The sequence below is a fragment of the Ornithodoros turicata genome, chromosome 4 (assembly GCF_037126465.1).
Source record: "Ornithodoros turicata isolate Travis chromosome 4, ASM3712646v1, whole genome shotgun sequence".
In the NCBI taxonomy this organism is placed as follows: Eukaryota; Metazoa; Arthropoda; class Arachnida; order Ixodida; family Argasidae; genus Ornithodoros; species Ornithodoros turicata.
The window spans coordinates 23,081,334-23,093,726 of NC_088204.1; the positions used below are offsets into that span (position 1 = coordinate 23,081,334).

Here is a 12,393-nt window from a genome sequence, read left to right on the forward strand (position 1 = left end):
TATTTCATTACTTTCTTATTTTTATATTATATATATATATATTTTTTTTCCTTAATTGTATTTTCTGATTTCTTTTCACACAGTCTTCCCATGATCTCTGTTCAAATCGCAGTCTTTTAACTATTTTTTACTTATTTTGTATGCCCTGTTTTCAAGTTCAGGTGGGATATTTTGCTGCTCGCTAAAGATGTGATGTCTTGGGTATTGTTTTCTGCCTTGACGTAGCTGGAGTATCTACCATCCCTGGGGGGAAGGGGATGGATGTTTTAGACAGAATTTGCTTCCTGTCTGTAGCTGTCTTTGAACTTTCCAATTTCTTAATTTCCAGTAGGCAGTGTATCCTGGCCTTGTTAACAATCGGAGCCCTCGGCCTTTCCCCCATAGGTCCGAGCCGATTGAGGCCGCAGCGTCGATTCTTCACCTGTATACGTCACCAAGATAAATCATAATTTCTTGTAACACGGTCATCGTGTTCTGGTTTTGTAGGATATTTGGAAGGTATTCAGTGGTCAGTTGTTTCTTTATGATGTCTTGTATTTTTTCTTTGTATTTCTTCGTTTCAGGGCAGTTTAATAGGTAATCATGCGGACTGTCGGAGGGAGACGTTGAAGGAAAAGTTCCCGGAGAATGGATTCGTCCAGTGCCGACAATTTACCTCCGAGTAATTGATACATACGCTGCTGAGCAGGTTAACGAAGAATGATCTTTTACATTACGCTTTCGCTGACCTTGAGACGCTGTGGACAACGGACAGGTAGGACAAGGAGAAATCGGAACGGTTTGGAGGCCACCCGTTTCGTTCGTATTAGTAAACTCACACAGTTCAAAGCGACGCTCAGCATTCTGGGATTTTCTGAACTCGTCTATTGCATTGGCGTGCGATCTCCGATTTCTTCGGTCGTGAGCAATTGCCGCAGACGCTGTTGTTGTGACTCTGAAAGGTGCTTGATGAGTTGGTCCTTCAAGAAGTCATAAGGGTTTCCGGCTGGGTGGATGACAGTATTGATACGGGCAGCACAGCGTGGCGATGGCAATGATTTAATTAACAGAATGAGAATGCATGAGACATGAGTCGCGTGGCATGAGTCCTCGTTATCGTCGTCACAATCCCCCCCCCCCTCCCGAAGTCGTGACCTCCTGGGCACGATGGTCAGTGTTGATGAGCGATGAGGGAGATGATGAGTTCCGGATTGTTCGTGGAGGTAGATGTGGATGTCAGTGGACGAAAGATGAGGTGACGCTGTGCTGCTCGCAGTAGCCCGGTGCCTCCGGTCCGCTTGCCATGCTGTTGTCGTGGATGTCGTTTATCTAAGGGGCTGGGGATCGTCTGGTCTCGTCTCATCGTTGTCTGGTCTGTCGCGTCATCTGGGCGGGCTGGGGCGTCGACGACCATCACAGCAGCGTTGGGGCCAGAGGCGTAGCAATAGTACACGAAGGTCTTGTAGATGGTCTTGTAGGGGTGTCTGAGGGGAAGCAAGCCCGGACCTCCACCAAAATGACGCGAGTAGACTGACTGGCGCTAAGACTGTGTCTTTAATGTCCAGAGAGAAACCCAGTGGAACAGAGAGCGAGCCGAAGGGACGGTGGCACGCGCTCAGGAAAAACATCCACTCGTCTTCATGTAACGATATCACGAACTTGAGCCATGACTTTTGAGGACAGAGATGTGAGGACATGGTATAGTACTTAGTCTGTTGACTTGTGATGTGTCGTTTTGTGAACTCAGCTTCAACAAGGACAAACCAAATAGAGAGGAATCGTTAAGCCAGAAACCAGGAAGCTTCAAGTCAGTGCTGTGGACCTGTGTGGTGTGCCGGCGTGGAGTGGGCCTGAAGAGGAGGAGTTGGTTGTTCGGGGTGGTTGAGCACGGTATGCAGCAAACTGGGGGATCACGTTCAGGTCACGAATTGTGGAGCTAAATAACAAGCGACCACAATGGTTGGTGAACTGCGAGAGAATGTTTTTTGCGAGACCCGTGCAGGTGAAAGAAGATTCCTCTTCTTCACCTTGTTGTGTCTGCCACACAGTGCTGGTAGATAGCAATGAGTGTGCAATTTTGAACTTGAAATCTATGTACTCAGTTATTTTTCGTCTGGGTCATGCCATCCAGTAGCGCTTGAATTTTGTACTGGAGCCACGAATTAACACGTGCCAGATCCAAGAGGTGCATTAGCACTTGCAGTGTCCACCTTTTTGATTTGCTCTCGCCGCATAGTACGAGGGCATTCTGTCGCACAAGTCAACCCTTCCCATATTAGCGTTATGGTCACAAAGTACAAATGGCCTCTCGACGTCAATGTGCTCCCTTTCTTTTTTTGACCAACGCTTACACAGATCCACTGGATGGATACCAGATGATGCTGATACAAGGAGGACCGGCTTGTTGTCACACCAGCTTACTAGAGCCATTTTCTCATCACTCCTTACGAACTGCTGCATTGCGTTGCATTGCTTTTGTAGCTCTTTGTCGCTGCACAAATGGACGTTCTTCGGAAGTATTGATTTTATAGTCGTTCTTGTGCCAAAAATATTTCTCGGCAGAAGTGCTTGGAGAAAGGGGACGAATGTAAATCACCTGTGAAAGTATATCTTGGACACCCTTGGCACTGTACGACAGGGGTCCACCACAGAATTCCTAGGCACACCTAGTCCATGGTCGTGGAAGGTGTCCTTTCCTAAATTGAGGATAAAATCGTACATGACATCATCTGGTTCAGCCAACTGGATTCTGCTCGTCACTGCAGGATACTCTGAAACGTGGTATGCTATGACATGTTTCTGTTGTCATGATGACAGTACGGTACCACCACTACTTGTCCTTCTTTTTGTCTTCATCACTCACCTGGTCTTCGTCGACCAAGGTAACACTGTCCCTCATGGAGAAGTATCTCTCTCTCTGCTGATGTTGTCCCGAATGATAGGGACAGCGGTGCCCCGCTTCCAGAAGTACCTGATGTGAGGGTATCCAAGACGGAGTGGAAGCCCCAGTAAACTTCATTTCAGTGGGCGTGAAACTTTTCGTTTGAGCACGCGAATATTTGCCTTCTCTGCCATGACTTCAAAGGCGTCGTTCATTTACTGCGAAAAGTAGTCCATGGTCTTCTTCTTCCTGAAAATGCCTCACTTGGTTCATTCCCTGTATCCGTTCCAGGAATGAAGACCTCAAATCTCGAAGTAGTAGAGTGACAAGGAGATTAGCTGCATCCCGCGAAATAGGTGGATAGATTCGACCATCGCTACCCTCCTCGTCTGATATCGGAGGATATTTGGAGCAGGATACTTTCCGCCCAAAGAGGAGCGCGAGCCAAGACCGCCCCGCACGTTTCGCGGCCGCGCGTAGAGAGGGGTTTCCTTCTAGGGTTTGAACATGCATGAACATGCAAAATACATCTTATTCCCTTTCCACATCTTTTAATACATCCCCGAGCGGGGAGTTCTCCTACCGCACATAACATAGCATACTTTCCTCCTGAAGACATGCAAGCAATAGACATACACATTTGTACAAGTGAAAAATATTTTATTAATGCCAATTAAAGCCAATGGTGCTGGGGATTGCCATTTGTGTTGCCAATCTGCGTGAAGGAGAAAACCCCAGCGGAAAAACCTTCACACCTGAAACAGAAGAAACATACAAGACAGTACACATTTTCTACAACAGAAAATATTTTTATTGCATATTTAGTAAATCAATTAATGATTGCAATAAACTTTCTTGAATAGCGCCCCTAATGGCGTCCGGATCTGAAAGATAACATATAATCAGCATTCGCCACATTGCTTACCCAACCAGATGACTCACTGCAGCAGTAGCAGCAATGATCTGAAAGAGAACCTAAATATTAAGAACAACATCCACACTTCCATTCACTTATACATACACTGCATAGGGGGGCCAGGGTAATCTGAAAAACAAATACAACAACCATTAATATCGTCTACATAAAATGATATGCCATTGGAACTCTATATCCTGAAAGAGAACATTCACATATACGTACCATGTATAGGGGGGCCAGGGTAATCTGAAAAACAAATACAACAACTATTAATATTGGCTACATAAAAACGATATGACACTGGAACTCTATATCCTGAAAGAGAACATTCACATATACGTACGATGCATAGGGGGGCCAGGGTAATCTGAAAACAAATACAACAACTATTAATATCGGCTACATAAAAACGATATGCCACTGGAACTCTATATCCTGAAAGAGAGCATTCACTTATACATACGCTGCATAGGGGGGCCAGGATAATCTGAAAAAACAAATACAACAACTATTAATATCATCATCTACATAAAATGATATGTCATTGGAACACTATATCCTCAAAGAGAATGTTCACTAATACATACACTGCATAGGGGGGCCAGGGTAGTCTGAAAACAAAGACAACAACTATGAATATCATCATCTACATAAAATGATATGCCATTGGAACACTATATCCTGAAAGAGAATGTTCACTAGTACATACACTGCATAGGGGGGCCCGGGTAGTCTGAAAACAAAGACAACAACTATTAATATCAAGCATGGTAACAAGACCTATAACTATACTCACTGTCTGGTGGTGGTACCCGGTGATCGTCTAAAAGATATTTGCAATTAAGATCAAACATGGAAACAGGATCTATAACTATACTCACTGTCTGGTGGTGGTACCCTGTGATTATCTAAAAAGATATTTGCTATTAAGATCAACTAATCAAAGTCATATGCTGGTACATACTTTCATTCACTACCACACAAACTGATTCATCTGAAATGAAACTCATATATTAACATGAAATCTATGAAATGTCGCTAATACATACAGCTTGGTGGTGGCGACTCAGGCGCTGAAAAGAATGGAACTTTAGATACTTCTCGCTTTCCATATTCACCATTTCCTTACAGTAAAGTAAGGTAAGGTAAGTAAGTAAGGTTCCTTAAGGTACAGTAAGTAAGGTTCCTTAAAGTAAAACACAGGGCTCGATGTGAATACTGAGAAAGATAATATTCTTAAGAAAATGAACTTAATGAGAAAAACCACCAAAACTCACCACTATCATCATCATCTTCAAAACTCGAGAAAACTGAGAAAGACAACTTTCATAAGAAACCTAACTTTAAGGTAAAAACCATCAAAACTTACCACCATCGTTGGACATGTTGCTTCGAAGTGTGATGCTCTAGGAACCAAATCTTCGTTTTTTAAAGCTGACGCATCCTCATTATCATATCACATCCTCTCCTACTTTGTATAAACGACTTTTAGCAACAAGATGGTGGGCTGGAGAAATCCACATGTAGCAAAAAGTCTTTGTAGTAAACAACCAATTGCAAACTAAGGAAAAACGCAACCAATAGGGAAAGTATGCACATCCTCTCCATCGGATTCCTTTTCAATATCCTCCTCACAGTCGACGATGGAAGCGCAGAAGTGCTACGCGGTCTCCGAGGACGATTGTATGTATAGAAAGTTTTCCTGTTTTTCCCTCTCTAAAAATGTGATTCTTTGTTAAGATTCTGATTGTCTCCTGACGGGGGATCTTCCTCTTGTGAAGACATTGAAGCCACCACCCAGAACTTTCTTTATACAATATGATGAGCATCTGCGACGCTGTCGTTGTGGTGGATTGTGGTCATCGAATCCATCTCATTGGCTAGACAATAACATCCGACCTTATCTCGGTTGCCATCCAAGCTCGGATCAACCATGAAGCCCAGTGAACAATTTGCTTTGACGGTACAATGGCTGATGTACAAGGATTTGATGAAATTAAACTCCTATCTGAACTGCAACGGGCCAGAGGCTGATTTTCGTCTCATTATGCAAATTCTCCCGTTTCCGATGCGGACGAAACGAGGAAAGGTTAGTCGGAGGCTCCAACGCTTCGTCGCCATCAAGTGTGACTTGTTGCGACGGTATGGTCAGGGTGACAATATCTCTCCAACCATACTTAATGCTGGACTCAAGCGACCAATAATTCTAAACTTTTACATCCAACACTCGGAATACATCGTGCGTCGCAAGAAAGATGGTTGTCGCAAGGTGTCGAGTCTGGAGGACTACCTTAAAGAGGTCTGTACATTGAAGAAATAAAATGAGACATTTTTCTTCAAATGAGGTATTCCTCTTCAATCATTTTTATTATCTTGAGGTCATTGTGTACAAGGTTATTGTCAAATAAGGACACAATGCTCTTGAGTTGGTAATTCTTACAAAGGCGGGAAGCAAAGAAACAAAAAGTCCACAGTGTGAGCTGTAAATGCTTTGAATGCATTTCTCGCAATACTGATCAACAGGTAGATATAGCAGCTCTTCTTCAATCGGTGGTAGACCAAAGCTGTCCACATAGATGTACTTGTCATTCCTGTCTCTCATGTACAATAGCCAGTGTTCTCCGGGACCGTCGTGGGGGTGTGTATTGATAACTATAAACCCTTCTGTCGTTAAACTTGGTACTATATCAATTGCGAAGGTCCCGCGATACATATTCAAAGTTTCATGGTTCAGAGAAAACAATAATTCTAGATTAAACACATTCATACTTAGTCCACTCGAACAACAAGATCACCATCAACTGATAAAATCTTGGGTGGTTCACTAATAAGTATAACCGACACTGCACAAGGTAATGGCTTAGCAAACTTCATTTCAATCCTGCAATTGCCCTTGCGCAATGGATTAAAGTAGGAACCAAAACTTTCGTCAGCACTCAAGTTCCAATGCATGATAAAGGAATTTTTTTTATATTTTTCGTAACTCAACTCGACATGTTTTTCATTCAGTTGATACAAGAATTCGTAGTAGCTTGCTCTAGCCAGATCATTTTCCCAGTCATAGGATAGTTGCCTCCTGTGTCCATCAACTGATAGTGTTACAGAACTAACATTAAAATGTTCGAAACAAAAGGGGCTCGATTTGTAATCACCCTGATAAGCCTCGGTGCGAACTAGACATACAGTAAGTTGATCAGGAATTCTATCAGGGAATAAGTTTTCAAAGATTGCACCATGAAGGCCCGGCGAAAGCGAGCGGACTTTGCTTTCTAGTCCACGCATGATGTAACATGCCGGGGATGATCTAAGGGCTTTCTGGTGTGCAACAAAACTTGAGTTGCTAACTTTGACTTTGCGTGCTACAAGTGCCGCGCTGTGGATTTTCAATTGATGCTTATGAGTTTCATTGGTGCCAGTTAGCAATCTAAAGCTATCCGTATTATGTAGAGCAGTCACTCGAACCCCCACACCAGGTAACAAAAGCCTCCCTTGGTTTGTGAGGTCGGTATTAACTTTCATGACAATTTCAAATAGTTTCCCTCCACTTGTCCTAGCTACGCGCAACTTTGCATCCCGTGCGACTGGATCATTTGCTGCATGCTCTCCTGTGTCATATGTATACATTGCACAATCATCTAAAGTCTTCTGCAGATGAGTATTCGTATGAAGTAGGGTATCAATCATACATCGATAGGAGTTCAAACAGTTGCTGCTTGTAAGACGTTGATTCAAGTGAATGGTTATATATTTAAATAAAGCGGCACCCAAGTTGTTGACTGGGAATACAGTGTCCTCAGTGATACCGTCTGCTCTTCAGGTAATTGGTTCACTCCCGTCCGACCTCAATATCTGCATAGTTATATTAAAATACAGAGATGATAAATCGAGATACAAGTCTGAGAGATTTGTTATGTTCCATTCGATCGTCGATTCTCCTCCGCTGATTGTAGAAACAGGATAATAAACTTGCGCCTCGCATGATTCTATTGAAACTTGGGTAGGAGGTATGTTGAATAACTCACACTCACCCTTCAAAGCCAGCTGGGACCTGTGCGTGTACAACGTTGACCTGCGACATCTTTGCAAATGAAAAGGTACAATGCTTTCCTCATAGCTTTATTTGTTAGCATCTTACCCGAGCAAAAAGACACTTTTTTTCTTCCAATCCCCCTTTACCTTTTGACATCGCCCTCACAACCCAACCCTACCTGGGCCACCTGTATTTCGGAATGCGATGGTCGATTCGAAGCATTGTCCACCACACTTTCTACAAGTGAAAGGCGACCCATTGTTCGACTTCTAACCAGCTTGGATGCTGATGCACACTTTTAACCCCCCACTGACCACATTTTTTGGAATGCGATCCCGTTCACGATTGGAAACATTGTCCTCCAGTCCCCTTACCCTTTTGACATTGTCCGCAGGCGAGCATGGTCCGTTTTTGCTAACCACCAGCCGTTCCACTCCTCTAACCCCCCGCTGACCAGCTGTTTTCAGAATGCGAACCCGCTTCGAAGCATTGTCCGCCACACTTTCTACATGTGAATGGGGGCGACCCATTGTCCCGACTTCTAGCCCCTCTTGGGCGCCATTTTCGGAGTGCGACCCTTTTCCATAGAAAAACCTTTTTCTTTATAAAGAAGCAACATCAATGTGTTTGACAGCACCGTTTACAGTTTCAGACTTTACCTTTTCCGGTATCGCGACAGCTGTCTCCTTCTTCGGTAGAAACTGGATGATGCTTTCCTTGTCCGTCGAGCACGTGTGCTTCAAAAACTTGGAGGTATCATGCGTCCTTCCATGGTACTGCTGCACCGACTTACAATGTCTGCAAGCCAAATAGCCAGCGGTTTCCTTGCCTGCAGAGTCAACGATGTGGCAGAACCTTTCCCACATCGGCGAGCGTAGTTTCGTTTCGCTTTTGAGGGCGTACTCACCACTCTTCACTTTGCTTTCGACTACATCCATTTTGTCGATGCACAAACAGGCAGATGCAAAGTCGCATGTACGGTCGCGTTCAGTTATGCACGCCACAGCATGAAATGATTTACTTTCCGTTCGAGAGCCGCTTTTACAACGCGTCACCTTCCTAAAGGGCAACCTCCATGGAGCGAATGTACAGCGAAAAAGCTGCGAACTTCGCTTAGCGTCGGACGCCCTGGGCGACGCGTCAAAAATGTGAGCGTCCGCCGCCGATCTGCCCATGCCAGATATTTTCGCCCAGCGTCCGCGATTCCGGAAGCGTCAACTGCAGATGAACCAATCAAAGTGCTCTTCCGCTACGAATCTACGCCAGATCGCCTGCACGTGGTCGTCTGCTCTCGTGAATCCTCGTCATCGTCCTCTTCTTGCAACTGGATGCTGTCGTCTGCTCGCTGTTTCGCCAACTGCATCGTTAGAACGTGAGGCATTCTCAGCCAAGAAACATGTTTTCCTTTCGCAGTAGTGAATATGCCTTTCGGTACGTTACTGCGCGCATCTTTTCAGACAGTTGTTGGATTTAGTTGCAAAATTTGTGATATTAAATGCACTTTTTCGAGCAACTGATTTCACTAAGCTTTCACCTTATATCCTGGCAACGGTGACATTACAGCATGACTTCCCGACGCCGTCCGCTGGTTTTTCGCTCCATGGAGCCGGTGCCGGCGAACAACTGGCGACGAAACGCGCGTGGCAGTCTGCCGCGCGAACTTCGTTGCAAAAATTCGCTCCATGGAGGTTGCCCTTAACGCAACAGACGCTCTGGCGACTGGTGACATAGTTGCCAGCTTACTAACACGGAGCGCGGCAAACGTATCGAAGATTAAGCTTAAAACGCAATACCAGTGAATGATAAAGCTGTCATCATATCACACGCCATGGAAGACCTGGACATTGGAGTAAAGCGAAGAACGTATTGGCAAAGTATTTTGTGTCAAATATGAATCAGATCGTGCACGAAAAGCCGACGGGCTGGCTTTGCGCCTGCGGGTACTGCGGGTATACCCCCGTAATCCGCGGAGGGAGTGCGGGTCTACCCGCGCCTTACTCGCAATCCGCGATACACGGTAATGTGTACCCGCAAACAACAAACTTGTGCGGGTACCCGCGGGTATACCCGCACCCATCTATACTTATCAGCACTGTTTACCGGTGTTACCGTGCATGAAGAAATAATGCACGATCCAGTTACTGTCATGTTTTTTGCGCAAAATTCTAAATTACCAAGTTTCACCGATCAAATACGATAGTTGTCCGGCGTCCTCACACCCTCAACAGCAACCCTGTTCTAGTATTTCGAACCCGACGGCAACATGTGTCGCCACTGTGCAAAAACGCACGATTGACGCGTTACAAACGGTCGTTTATTCTCAGTCTGCCAATACAAATGATCCTAAGAGAGAGAAATCACTTTTAAGAACAAAAGGATCTGAGAGAAATGCGATAGGTATAAAATATTTCCACTTACTTTGTCTCCTCCCGCAGGGGGGTCGGACTCGCTCAAAAGAGCGTGACCACGCGGGAGCTGCCATCCGTTGGTCATGGAAGGCGTTGCCTTCCGTTGGCTGCTTCATTCCGCTAAACTTGACTTGCTCAATTTCCTAAATCCATAACTTGCTATCTAAATCCGGCGTACTATATGCGTATCTCATACGTATTCGTTAAACAAATAAGCAGTGAATATTTTCCCACTACATCACTTGCTTGTGTGCTGCCGTTCGTCCGTCACTTCTCCTTTGCATAGCAACTCCTCTAGAACGAGCCTCCCGGCTGGTGTGGGTAACTGAGCGTGACAGCGCAAGGTCTCAACCTGCCGCGGGGGAGTGCGCGCGAATTCGAGGTTGTACCCTGCTACAGCTTTGAGAACCCAAGCATCCCGTGTGAGATTTAGCCAAGCCCTCCAGCAGGAACCTAGCCTGCCGGCTGGCAAGGGTGAAAGTGGATGACTTACCTCTGGGGCCTCGTGGAGCCTGTGGTCCACCAGAGAAGGACCTCCATGAAAAGGGCTGGTGGGGCGGCGGGACGTGCCAGGTGCAGACTGAGCCCGTCGACTGCGTTTTGTGGCTGGTTTCCCCAAGGACGTTTGGAGGTGGACTGCCGTGCTTCGCGGAAGACTCTTACTGCTTTGTTGCGGGTCCTTAGCTGCTCTAGCAGACCTTGTCCAAACATCAGGGTGGAGCCCTCTTCCTGGAGATCTGAGGACACCAGTGGGCGGAGCTCAGGAACAACGCGGCTGAGGAAGCCCTCCCTGCGTTCCACGACCAGACGGGAGAACAGCCTACCAAGGTGAGAAATGGTAGCTGCCAAGTGGTTGGCGACCGTCCTCCTGTCTGGGCCCTGCTGTTGGTTCAGGAAAGCCTCCCCTGGCACCCCGGTCTGGTCTGGTCCAGTGGCAGAGCAAACCTCCAAAAGAGCCACTAAGGGGCCCAATGCTGGCACCAAGGCTGTTTGTGCATCCCTCAGGGATTGGTCTCGGCTTGTAATGGACCCGTGGTAACTGGTAAGCTCACGGGCTAGTGCCTTCAGTTCAGGGTTCATGTCCGGCACCACGAGCCAGGGGAGCCTGAGGCGAGGGAAGTCAGATAAAGCCTTGCGGCAACGCTCAACCCTTCCCTCAGGTCCCCAAAGGGCCTGTACAAACTGAGAGGTTGCAGGAGACAGGCCCTGTGGACCTGAGCCAGCCAGGCCAGCTAGCTAGTCGGCTGGATGCGATTCCCACTCCTGCATGTAGTCCTTATCCTGTTCGTTTCCGAGCTGCTGGGGGGGAATGCTAGCCTGAGCTGGCGCCACTCCTGGGACAGATGCGGGAGGGTCTGTGCCTGGGACAACCGGCACAACAAATTCTTGAGCTGGCAGAGGTGGAAGTCGTGCTTCCAGGGACGCGACCATTGCTGCGAGCGACTCGACCACGGCACGTAGGTCAGGCTCGCGGCGGGAACTTTGCGGGGAAGGAGACGACATCGCACCTGCGAAAAGACAAGAGCGGGATAAGTGGCCCCGAAAGATTAAGCGCAAGAGCTGCTGATCGATGCTGTGTACCGCCCTAAGGACAGTGGAACAAATCACTCATTCAGACAATGCTCCCGCTGCAAGCACGTCACATTTCAACCACGTAAATTGGTCTTCCAACCCCGAGATTGGCCTTCTGGCCCCGTAATTGGTCTTCCGACCCAGAAGTCGAGCCTTTCGGCCTCGAAGTGGCCTTCCCGCCCTGAAAAATGATATTCCGACCCCGAGAGAGGGTCCTTTCAGCTCTAAGACAGGTCAATGTAAGTTGTGATCCCGTGGAGAAAGCAACCACAAACAATGAACAAAAGCAAAACACAAACGGGAAGAAAATGGGGAACCTGTCACGGGTAGTTCAAGAACGTAGCACAACGGTTATGACCAAACTGTAGGTTGGGTTGGAGGAACCAGGGACACAGAACCAAACTTACCTTGTTAAGCTAACAAAGGACAAGGAACTTTCGAAAGTAAATCCGTAAATCGCGCGCAAGAGGCTAGCTGATAGTCAAACTGACTAGTCAAAGAGGAAAGACGAGTGGGGTAAAGGAGAGCGGGTTATATACGGAAGTCAGGGGGTAGCAGCGACACCTGACATTTTGTTTTGGAACTTGGCTTTAAATTTGCGATC

The 12,393-nt window shown here is 46.5% G+C and overlaps 2 protein-coding genes and 1 long non-coding RNA gene across 5 annotated transcripts in view; 2 read left to right on the top strand and 1 right to left on the bottom strand.

Annotated features, from left to right (window-relative positions):
* LOC135391325 (uncharacterized) overlaps positions 1–12,393 on the bottom strand; it is a 686,593-nt gene that overhangs the window by 299,177 nt on the left and 375,023 nt on the right. The gene's annotated exons all lie outside the window — the stretch shown is intronic.
* Positions 1–12,393, top strand: part of LOC135391323 (uncharacterized protein KIAA2013 homolog) — a 149,690-nt gene that overhangs the window by 66,485 nt on the left and 70,812 nt on the right. The gene's annotated exons all lie outside the window — the stretch shown is intronic.
* LOC135392804 (uncharacterized) lies at positions 4,877–5,802 on the top strand. The gene is made up of 2 exons (XR_010422229.1): positions 4,877–5,462; positions 5,520–5,802. It is a non-coding gene; the product is annotated as an uncharacterized LOC135392804 (long non-coding RNA).